Source organism: Hevea brasiliensis, unplaced genomic scaffold (genome assembly GCF_030052815.1).
Source record: "Hevea brasiliensis isolate MT/VB/25A 57/8 unplaced genomic scaffold, ASM3005281v1 Scaf26, whole genome shotgun sequence".
NCBI classification, from domain to species: domain Eukaryota; kingdom Viridiplantae; phylum Streptophyta; class Magnoliopsida; order Malpighiales; family Euphorbiaceae; genus Hevea; species Hevea brasiliensis.
This window is the reverse complement of record NW_026614762.1, coordinates 117,875-129,589: the sequence shown is the minus strand read 5'-3', so window position 1 is coordinate 129,589 and position 11,715 is coordinate 117,875.

Sequence of the window (11,715 nt, the reverse complement as noted above, 5' to 3'; positions counted from 1 at the left end):
TAAATTTATATTTAAAGTGTTTAAATATGAATTTAATTAATGAGAAATTAATTAATAGAGATTAATTAATTAATTTATATCTGACATAAATTAATTAGAAGAAGAGAAATAATTATTTTGGGTTAAGAACTCAAAATTAAGACACAGGGCATTTTGGTCATTTCGCAGTGTGATACGTGGCATTACACATAAGCTTGCCAAATGTCTTTTAATCATGTAAGATGATTAAAATTAAGATTAAATATAGGTTTGACACTTGGCATAATGTGATTGGGTCACTTAAACCTAGAGCTAATCAAAGGGTGACATGTGGCAAGGGTTTAATATGTTAACCTAGCTATATAAGTGTTGTTATAAGAAAAATAAAACACATCCAGCAGCCACACCTCCTTTGTCACAGCATTTTGAAGCTTTCCCTCTGTCACACCCTACCCCTCTGTAAGGCATAACATGATCCCGTAGTATACCTAATGAATTACCAACTTCGTCTACTGATAACCCATTAAGTACACTACAAGGGATTTTAAAAACTTTTCTTACTTCTTTTACAGTGGTGAGCACTATTTACAAGTGTTAAAAACTTTTGTGAACTGAAGTGAAACAATTAACTCATTTGATTTATTTGGAATTTCTGTAAAAATTTTGGCAGAGTGCCATCTGTATTTTGGATAAAACAGTTCTTGTAAAACTCAGTAAAAGACACTTCAATAATTTTCCAAATCTCAACTCCAATACATTTCTCAACACAACAATTTATCAACTCAATTCCATAGAAATTTTTCAAAGTCTGAGATAAGGAAATATAATACAGTTTTTACAAGTCAAATAGCTTATGATTAATTTACAACTTCAAGGTACAATTTGAATTTGCAACTGCTCAAAACCAAAAACAAAATATACATACAGTGAATATACATTACATTACAAAATACAAAATGCGGTATACTCACTATACCCAAAAATCTCTCGCTAGCGGTACTAATGACCTAGTCACGCTCTATCTGTCATCTACTGCGACAGCAATAAAAGCTATCGCTGAGATAATGTCTCAGTGGTGCACAACATTAACCAAATACAACTTTAAATCACAACTCATAAACCATATAAATAGTGGATACGTAAAACCATAGTTAAATTCAAGACAATGGATGTCATAAGGAATTTAAACTCCAATTCACAACTTATCAAAATTCATAATAACACAATTTAGTCAAATAGTTTAAGAATACCGTATTGCCAATTCATACACAATTTGATCAAATTCTTGAATAACACGATGTTGCCGATCAATATCACAATTTGATCAAATAACTGAATAATATCGTTTTGCAATTCAATAACACAATTCGATCAAATAACTGAATAATATCGTTTTGCAATTCAATAACACAATTCGATCAAATAACTGAATAATATCGTTTTGGAAATCAATAACACAATTCAATCAAATAACTGAATAATATCATTTTGTAAATCAATAACACAATTCGATCAAATTACTGAATAATATCGTTTTGTAAATCAATAACACAATTCGATCAAATAACTGAAGAATACAGTGTTGCCAATCAATATCACAATTCGATCAAATAACTGCAGAATACAGTGTTGCCAATCAATATCACAATTTGAGCCATGACACAATTTTTTTTCGTACATGCCGTGTTGTACACCACGACAAGACGCACTCACCCCAATAATCGAAATCAATGAGGGAGGAAGCTAGCTATATAATGAGTACTCATCCACACTCACCTCAGACTGGAAAGTCAAAGAGGGAGGAACATAATCATACTCACCCCAGACTGATAAGCCAAAGAGGGAGGAATAATCACACTCACCCCATTAATGGAGGAGGAACATAGTATCCATGTCATGCCAATTGTGAGTCAAAACAATTCCAAACATTTTATTCAAATGATCCGTAAGAATCCAATAAATTTCCAAAGTTATAATTTCATTCACAAAATGGCAACACAATTCGTAATTCACTTCAATTTCCACAAAAACCATTTACAGTGCTTTTCAATCAATAAGTATCCATCAATATCATTTAAACAATTTTTCACAGTTTCAAACCATTCACAATGTTTTTCAATCAATAAGTGTCCATCAAACACATTTCCACAATTTAAAACAATAATATACAAATAGTCAATATTTATTTCAATTAAAAAATTCAAGAGAAATAGTTGTTGTGCTCAAACCTCTGATATTTGTCTCCTGGTCTTGACTCAGTATTTCTTTCCCTTTTGCTGAGTCCTTGTTAACTGGGAAACACAATTTGAAGTGTTTCAGTGCTAAATTAATTTGCCTCTAACGATAATGTTCGATAAACAATTCACTGAATACATTTATTTGCTTAATCACCTAATATACCAACCCTCAATGTGTTTTAGGTAAATTAGGTTTTGGTGTCATTAATATGTCACATTCGATAGGGTTTTAGGTTTGGTACGTGTTACCAAACTCAATTCTATGTATATTGCATTTTCTTGCATTTTATTGCAAATTGCTGGATTTCGGGATACTAGTTTGACCTAGCCGGACGACCTAGTTCCCTCGGTTTTCGGGTTTCGGTCAAAACTACAAACTTGTAGATCTATGTCTTATTGCACGCGGGGCAAAATTTCAGGTCAATCCGAGTTAAGTAGACCAAGTTATGGTCATTATACTATTGCTGGTCAATTGGTATCAAATTAGGTCAATTTTTGGTCAATTTGGTCAACTTTGGTTCGGCCAGTTTTTGGACCCGAACTTGTGCAAGCTTTTTGACTTGCTTCTGGTCATTTCTGGGTTTTGGTGTCTTCATAAGACTTGTAGGTATGGGTCTTAACTATTCTTGGTCAAAATTTCAGGTCAATTGGACCTGTTTTGAGTGAGTTATGGCCTAAACACTCACTGCTGCCCAAATGGTCAGTTTTTAGGTCTCAAGTGTACCTAATCCGAATTGGTCATTTTTCACATCACCTTGCAAGCAGAATTTTGGTATGTTCTCTCAATGAAAGTTGGCACATTTTGTGCCTAGTTCCACCTCCAATTGGTCTCATACCAATTGAGGTTACACATTTAAACTTATTGGCTAAAATGTACACTGCCCTTGGTTACTTTGCTTAACACACATCAATTACATACATTTACCTTGCAATTTGTTTACCTCTCTACCAATCTGTTTTGGTACATTACCAAAAGCATATTCTACTTTACACTAACATTACTTTGGGCAGATTACAATTACCCTCAACACACCAAATATAATTCACATTTACAAGTTCTAAGTACCATTACATTCACAACTAACCATTACAAATCTTACATACACTTTACAATATCAATCTCCATACATATCCATCAATCCTTCTAGGTCAATATTCTGCCTACACTTCCATGAATACATACATTTACTCAAGTGTTCCCAAGCTACCGAAAATTGTCCTTCAACATCAAAGTGCCCTACAATTTACCAATTCCCATCCAAGTGCATAAATCACCATATATATGTGAATTAATTCACTAGGATATTAAATCACCATGATCAACATTATTTCTCATCAATTATATGCATAATAAATCATTAAATGCGTGACCCCATGGCTGTCCAAAAATGGCTATCTCAATAACTATTTAAACTTTAAAATTTCCTTCACAAAACTAACACCCATAACATGAACATAAAGTTTAACAAAGGAATTCTCAAAAATGTAAACTTACCTTTAATTGTAACTTACTAAACCTTCACCAAACTTCTCAAATTTGGTGTCAATATCTTCCTTGTGATGTGTAGACAAAGTTTCATGAAGGAACCTAAGATATTGGAGTTGAAAATGGAGGATGGATCAAGCTTGCATGCAAACGCCCATGGAGTTCTTCTCCTTTCCTTCAATTCGGCAAGTTTGAATGCTTTGGAGAAGATGAATATTTCTGCTGGTTTAGTGAAGTTACAGCTGCCCTATTATGTATTTAATTTATGCATTAGTGGTCCACTCACAAATTTAATCATTTTATAATCTAATTGTTCACTTAATCCCACATTAACCCATGATTTTAACTATTTACTTTAAGTACCATTAAACTAATTTTTTATTTTATTTTCTAAGTGTAATATTATTTATTTTTAATGGACATTTAGGTCAAAAGACAATTCGGGGTGTCAAATGACCATAATGCCCTGCTCGTTACGTTCCGATTTTTAGTAATACTGGTTTTGTCTGTTTTTCGATTTCTCACTTTTCTTTGTACTATTTATTTATTTTTTCTTTGATCTTTCTAATGAGATTTATTCTTCAACAAGGTTCTATTTAAGTCCTAAAATGTTTTCCGTGGTTCCCGCAGTCCGTATAGTCAACGGTCCACGCCGTGACTTCCCGGTGCGGTCACCCATCGCTAGGTTTCCCGGCTCGTTTAACTTGATCACATTTCTTTGCTAGCATTTTTCCTTTGTTTTTCTTGTACTTTCTTTTCTTTTATTTCATTATTTTATGTCTCCTCACTCTCATTGAAGTGTGGTTCTAGGCATCCTAGCCCGCATAAAGACTGGTCACCGAATGAGCAGAACGCACTACCGAACTTAGGGGTGTTACAATTCTCCCCCCCCTTAAATAAATTTCGTCCACGAAATTTTACCCAATAGCTATCTTACAATAGTCATACATTTATTTTCTCCTGTCTATATGATCGTGTAATCTTCTTTTCCTCAAATTTGTATAAGACTTTTAACAATCTAATACCACGTTTAATTTGTTTATATAATACTAATCTCCTCTTACTATTGTGTTGTCTAATATTTCGGTTCACGTTCCTTCTTGAATGACCCTTGAGGTCATGTTAGAATCATTCATCAGTCATTGGTCCTCTGACCATTCTAGTCCACAGTCTTCCTCACATTCGTAATGTTTCTTTATTATATATGAATCAACTGTTCAAATCTCTACTTCCATAACTCTTTTTATCTGTCAATATTCTATAATTTACTTCCTTTTGTACTGAACTATAACCTTTCGATATTCTAACTCTTGAGTTTTAGATCTCTAAGTAGGATTTTCAAACTTATTTCTAACAATTAAATTCTGTCATGGCATAACTATACCAAAACAGATGCCGTTGGCAACTATTCTCATCTAGGTGTACTATCGGGTAGTACGTAGCTCTACACAATAATCTCAGTTAGTAATCAGAATCGCAGCTTACAAGATAAACATCAAGAACATTGCATAGTTACTACGATACATCCCAATAGATCAAACTTTCCTATCTTTTATCCATTTGAATTCACCGATATTCGAATCTTATTTTGATTACAATATCCATTAGCAATTTCTAACAAGAACCTCCTTGCCCTCATCTAGAGCAATTCCATTATGATCTTACCTTTACGCCCTCTTGCTTTACATTAAATAGGCTCGCCAATTAGCTTTATAACTTATGGTGTGTCAGAAATACTTTTCACGATAAACTCTTTCAAAACTAATTTCACTTATTATCACAATCCTTATCTTAAGGACTAATCACTAATGCATCAAAATTTATTCCCTTGTAAAGGAATAATAAGTAACATGTAGTTCTAACACTAGCATAAAAGTATGCAGGTTCCAGGCAAACAATACATATATATATCTTAGTCACTAATTGAGAAAGTACCAAAGAATAATATCAAAAGTCTAAGCCTCTTCTCTCTGCCAGATAGCGTATACTCCACTGGAGCATCACCTGCTCGCCGATTCACAAGATCGACTTCTAGGTGTACTACCCCTACCTCTACCTCTACCTCTACCTCTGCCTCTACTAACTGATGGTGAACTATTTGGGGTAGAAACTTGGGTTGATCCCTTTGGTGTAGTAAATGATCCGTAACGACTGGATTTACACAATCCCTAGCAAAATGGCCGTCTCTCCACGCTTAAAACATGCTCCTACGGCTCTATAACATACCCCACTATGTGGTTTACCACAACTTTCACAAAGTCGATCCGACAGCGCATTGGTTTCTGTTGAGTTTGCCGATCGGATCGGGTGGTTTCATCCCGTAAGATCTATCTCTAATGGACTTCTTACTATCTCTCGTTGTATCCCCAAAGTTTTTCCTCTTTCCAAGAAGACCACTAGAACTCGTTTCTACCGAATTTCCCTCTTTTTCTCTGCCTTCTCGATTTCTTTTTCTCAGAGCAACTTGGACTCAATTCTTTCTAACTCTAGAGCTTGAGAAATAAGTTCGAGAAGTTAGAGTGTTTGAAGCCGACTACTTGTAACTGACATCGGGCTTCAAGCCTGGTTTCAAACCTCTTGCATCTCTCCTGCTGGTAGAAAGTAGACTTCATCGCATAATCGCTCATGCGGAAAAATTCTCTTTCATACTCACCATCGATCTGCTTCCTGCTTTGGACTTAGGAACTCTTGCAGCTTCCGGTCCACATAAGCATCGTGGACATATTTCGCTTTGAATTCCGAGAAAGTCATTCCATGTTAATCTGCAGTTCTACTGCATCGGGGAATGATTTTCCACCACCATAAGCATCCCCAGTAGCAAAGATATCGAGTATTCAAATCTGAGCTCCTCAGACAATGCGCTTTCTTGAATACTCTATCCATCCTCTCTAACCATCGCTCAGCCTTCTAGAGGATCTACTGTCCCTTGAACTCAGAGCCCCATATTTCATCAATTTATCATATCGCTTTGCGTAAGACCGTGGTTGTACCATCGTGTCTGTATTGGGACTTGAGTAGGCACATTACCACCATTTGTTGGGACATTGCGACCATCTGCCGAGCGAATCGAGCAGAAATCGCAGATCAGAGGGGCCGTGTCTTTGAACCACTAACATTATGTACTGGGGCATCCTTTGCACCTCGCCTCTATAGATTGATCGACTAAACGATCACCCTCTTCCATAGTCAATGCGAGGATTCTAGACCTCTGCATAATAATACAAGGAGATTTCCTCCGTTAGTGCATATTTATAATGTAATGTACTGTATGTATCAAACAATGATATTGAGCAGTTGTACTGTGAAGAAAGAATATTCAAATAACATGTGAAAACAGAATTTAAAAACTTTGCTCTGATACCACTAAAACATGTCACACCCTACCCCTCTGTAAGGCATAACAAGATCCCGTAGTATACCTATTGACTGACCAACTTCGTATACTGATAACCCATTAAGTACACTACAAGGGATTTTAAAAAACTTTTCTTACTTCTTTTACAGTGGTGAGCACTATTTACAGGTGTTAAAAACTTTTGTGAACTGAAGTGAAACAATTAACTCATTTGATTTATTTTTGGAATTTCAGAAAATTTTGGCAGAGTGCCATCTTTATTTTGGATAAAACAGTTCTTCAGAAAAACCTGTAAAAAGACACTTCAATAATTTTTCAAATCTCAACTCCAATACATTTCTCAACACAACAATTTATCAACTCAATTCCATAGAAATTTTTCAAAGTCTGAGATAAGGAAATATAATACAGTTTTTACAAGTCAAATAGCTCATAATTAATTTACAACTTCAAGGTACAATTTGAATTTGCAACTGCTCAAAACCAAAAACAAAATATACATACAGTGAATATACATTACATTACAAAATACAAAATGCGGTATACTCACTATACCCAAAAATCTCTCACTGGCGGTACTAGCACTGGTTGCCGCTCTATCTGTCTGCCTACCGCGACAAAGAATAAAGCTATCACTGAGACAATGTCTCGATGGTGCACAACATTAACCAAATACAACTTTAAATCACAACTCATAAACCATATAAATAGTGGATACGTAAAACCATAGTTAAATTCAAGACAATGGATGTCATAAGGAATTTAAACTCCAATTCACAACTTATCAAAATTCATAATAACACAATTTAGTCAAATAGTTTAAGAATACCGTATTGCCAATTCATACACAATTTGATCAAATTACTGAATAACACAGTGTTGCCGATCAATATCACAATTTGATCAAATAACTGAATAATATCGTTTTGCAATTCAATAACACAATTCGATCAAATAACTGAATAATATCGTTTTGCAATTCAATAACACAATTCGATCAAATAACTGAATAATATCGTTTTGGAAATCAATAACACAATTCAATCAAATAACTAAATAATATCGTTTTGTAAATCAATAACACAATTCGATCAAATTACTGAATAATATCGTTTTGTAAATCAATAACACAATTCGATCAAATAACTGAAGAATACAGTGTTGCCAATCAATATCACAATTCGATCAAATAACTGCAGAATACAGTGTTGCCAATCAATATCACAATTTGAGCCATGACACAATTTTTTTCGTACATGCCGTGTTGTACACCACGACAAGACACACTCACCCCAATAATCGAAATCAATGAGGGAGGAAGCTAGCTATATAATGAGTACTCATCCACACTCACCTCAGACTGGAAAGTCAAAGAGGGAGGAACATAATCATACTCACCCCAGACTGATAAGTCAAAGAGGGAGGAATAATCACACTCACCCCATTAATGGAGGAGGAACATAGTATCAGTGTCATGCCAATTGTGAGTCAAAACAATTCCAAACATTTTATTCAAATGATCCGTAAGAATCCAATAAATTTCCAAAGTTATAATTTCATTCACAAAATGGCAACACAATTCGTAATTCACTTCAATTTCCACAAAAACCATTTACAGTGCTTTTCAATCAATAAGTATCCATCAATATCATTCAAACAATTTTTCACAGTTTCAAACCATTCACAATGTTTTTCAATCAATAAGTGTCCATCAAACACATTTCCACAATTTAAAACAATAATATACAAATAGTCAATATTTATTTCAATTGAAAAATTCAAGAGAAATAGTTGTTGTGCACAAACCTCTGATATTTGTCTCCTGGTCTTGACTCGATTTCTTTCCTTTTGAGTCCTTGTTAATCGAGAAACACAATTTGAAGTGTTTGGTGCAGCATAAATTAATTTGCCTCTAACGATAATGTTCGATAAACAATTCACTGAATACCTTTATTTGCTTAATCACCTAATATACCAACCCTCGATGCGTTTTAGGTAAATTAGGTTTTGGTGTCATTAATATGTCACATTCGATAGGGTTTTAGGTTTGGTACGTGTTACCAAACTCAATTCTATGTATATTGCGTTTTCTTGCATTTTATTGCAAATTGCTGGATTTCGGGATACTAGTTTGACCTAGCCGGACGACCTAGTTCCCTCGGTTTTCGGGTTTCGGTCAAAACTACAAACTTGTAGATCTATGTCTTATTGCACGCGGGACAAAATTTCAGGTCAATCCGAGTTAAGTAGACCAAGTTATGGTCATTATACTATTGCTGGTCAATTGGTATCAAATTAGGTTAATTTTTGGTCAATTTGGTCAACTTTGGTTCGGCCAGTTTTTGGACCCGAATTTGTGCAAGCTTTTTGACTTGCTTCTGGTCATTTCTGGGTTTTTGTGTCTTCATAAGACTTGTAGGTATGGGTCTTAACTATTCTTGGTCAAAATTTCAGGTCAATTGGACCTGTTTTGAGTGAGTTATGGCCTAAACACTCACTGCTGCCCAAATGGTCAGTTTTTAGGTCTCAAGTGTACCTAATCCGAATTGGTCATTTTTCACATCACCTTGCACGCAGAATTTTGGTATGTTCTCTCAATGAAAGTTGGCACATTTTGTGCCTAGTTCCACCTCCAATTGGTCTCATACCAATTGAGGTTACACATTTAAACTTATTGGCTAAAATGTACACTGCCCTTGGTTACTTTGCTTAACACACATCAATTACATACATTTACCTTGCAATTTGTTTACCTCTCTACCAATCTGTTTTGGTACATTACCAAAAGCATATTCTACTTTACACTAACATTACTTTGGGCAGATTACAATTACCCTCAACACACCAAATATAATTCACATTTACAAGTTCTAAGTACCATTACATTCACAACTAACCATTACAAATCTTACATACACTTTACAATATCAATCTCCATACATATCCATCAATCCTTCTAGGTCAATATTCTGCCTACACTTCCATGAATACATACATTTACTCAAGTGTTCCCAAGCTGCCGAAAATTGTCCTTCAACATCAAAGTGCCCTACAATTTACCAATTCCCATCCAAGTGCATAAATCACCATATATATGTGAATTAATTCACTAGGATATTAAATCACCATGATCAACATTATTTCTCATCAATTATATGCATAATAAATCATTAAATGCGTGACCCCATGGCTGTCCAAAAATGGCTATCTCAATAACTATTTAAACTTTAAAATTTCCTTCACAAAACTAACACCCATAACATGAACATAAAGTTTAACAAAGGAATTCTCAAAAATGTAAACTTACCTTTAATTGTAACTTACTAAACCTTCACCAAACTTCTCAAATTTGGTGTCAATATCTTCCTTGTGATGTGTAGACAAAGTTTCATGAAGGAACCTAAGAGATTGGAGTTGAAAATGGAGGATGGATCAAGCTTGCATGCAAACGCCCATGGAGTTCTTCTCCTTTCCTTCAATTCGGCAAGTTTGAATGCTTTGGAGAAGATGAATATTTCTGCTGGTTTAGTGGAGTTACAGCTGCCCTATTATGTATTTAATTTATGCATTAGTGGTCCACTCACAAATTTAATCATTTTATAATCTAATTGTTCACTTAATCCCACATTAACCAATGATTTTAACTATTTACTTTAAGTACCATTAAACTAATTTTTTATTTTATTTTCTAAGTGTAATATTATTTATTTTTAATGGACATTTAGGTCAAAAGACAATTCGGGGTGTCAAATGACCATAATGCCCCTGTTCGGGTTACGTTCCCGATTTTTTGGTAATACCGGGTTTTGTCTGTTTTTCGATTTCTCACTTTTTTTTGTACTAATTATATAATTTTTCTTTGATCTTTCTAATGAGATTTATTCTTCAACAAGGTTCTATTTAAGTCCTAAAAATGTTTTCCGTGGTTCCCATGATCCAAAGCTAGTCAACGGTCCACGCCGTGACTTCCCGGTGTGGTCACCCATCGCTAGGTTTCCCGGCTCGTTTAACTTGATCACATTTCTTTGCTATCATTTTTCCTTTGTTTTTCTTGTACTTTCTTTTCTTTTATTTCATTATTTTATGTCTCCTCACTCTCATTGAAGTGTGGTTCTAGGCATCCTATCTGTCCAGACAGCACTGGTCACTGGAACAGCAGAACGCACTACCGAACTTAGGGGTGTTACACCCTCTCTTCCTCTTCATCTCTCATCAATTCAAAGAGATTAGTCATCAATCTCTTGAATTAAAAACACTAGAAATTGTTTCTAGTGTCATGTTTACATCTTTAATCTTTTAAAAGGCAGAACTTGATTTTCTAATTAATAGAAAAAGCTTTAGAAGCTATTCAAGGGCTACCATAGGTGTTCTTGGTGTGGACAAGCTAGAGGGACAACGTTTGGTGTCCTGAAGATGCATCTCAAAGGCATAAACACGCTCCAGTGCATCAAAAGGTTAGTGTAATCATTCTTGATTTAATCTAGGGTTCTAAAATTAATCTGATTAATTTTAAAATATTAAATAGCAAATACACATCCAAAAATATATTAAAAGAGTTTTAATATGTTGTTTATCATTGAAATCAAATAGTTAAAAATAAATCTTGCATGATGCATGTAACCCTAGGTGAAAATTTTTGAATTCAATGGTATAAACTT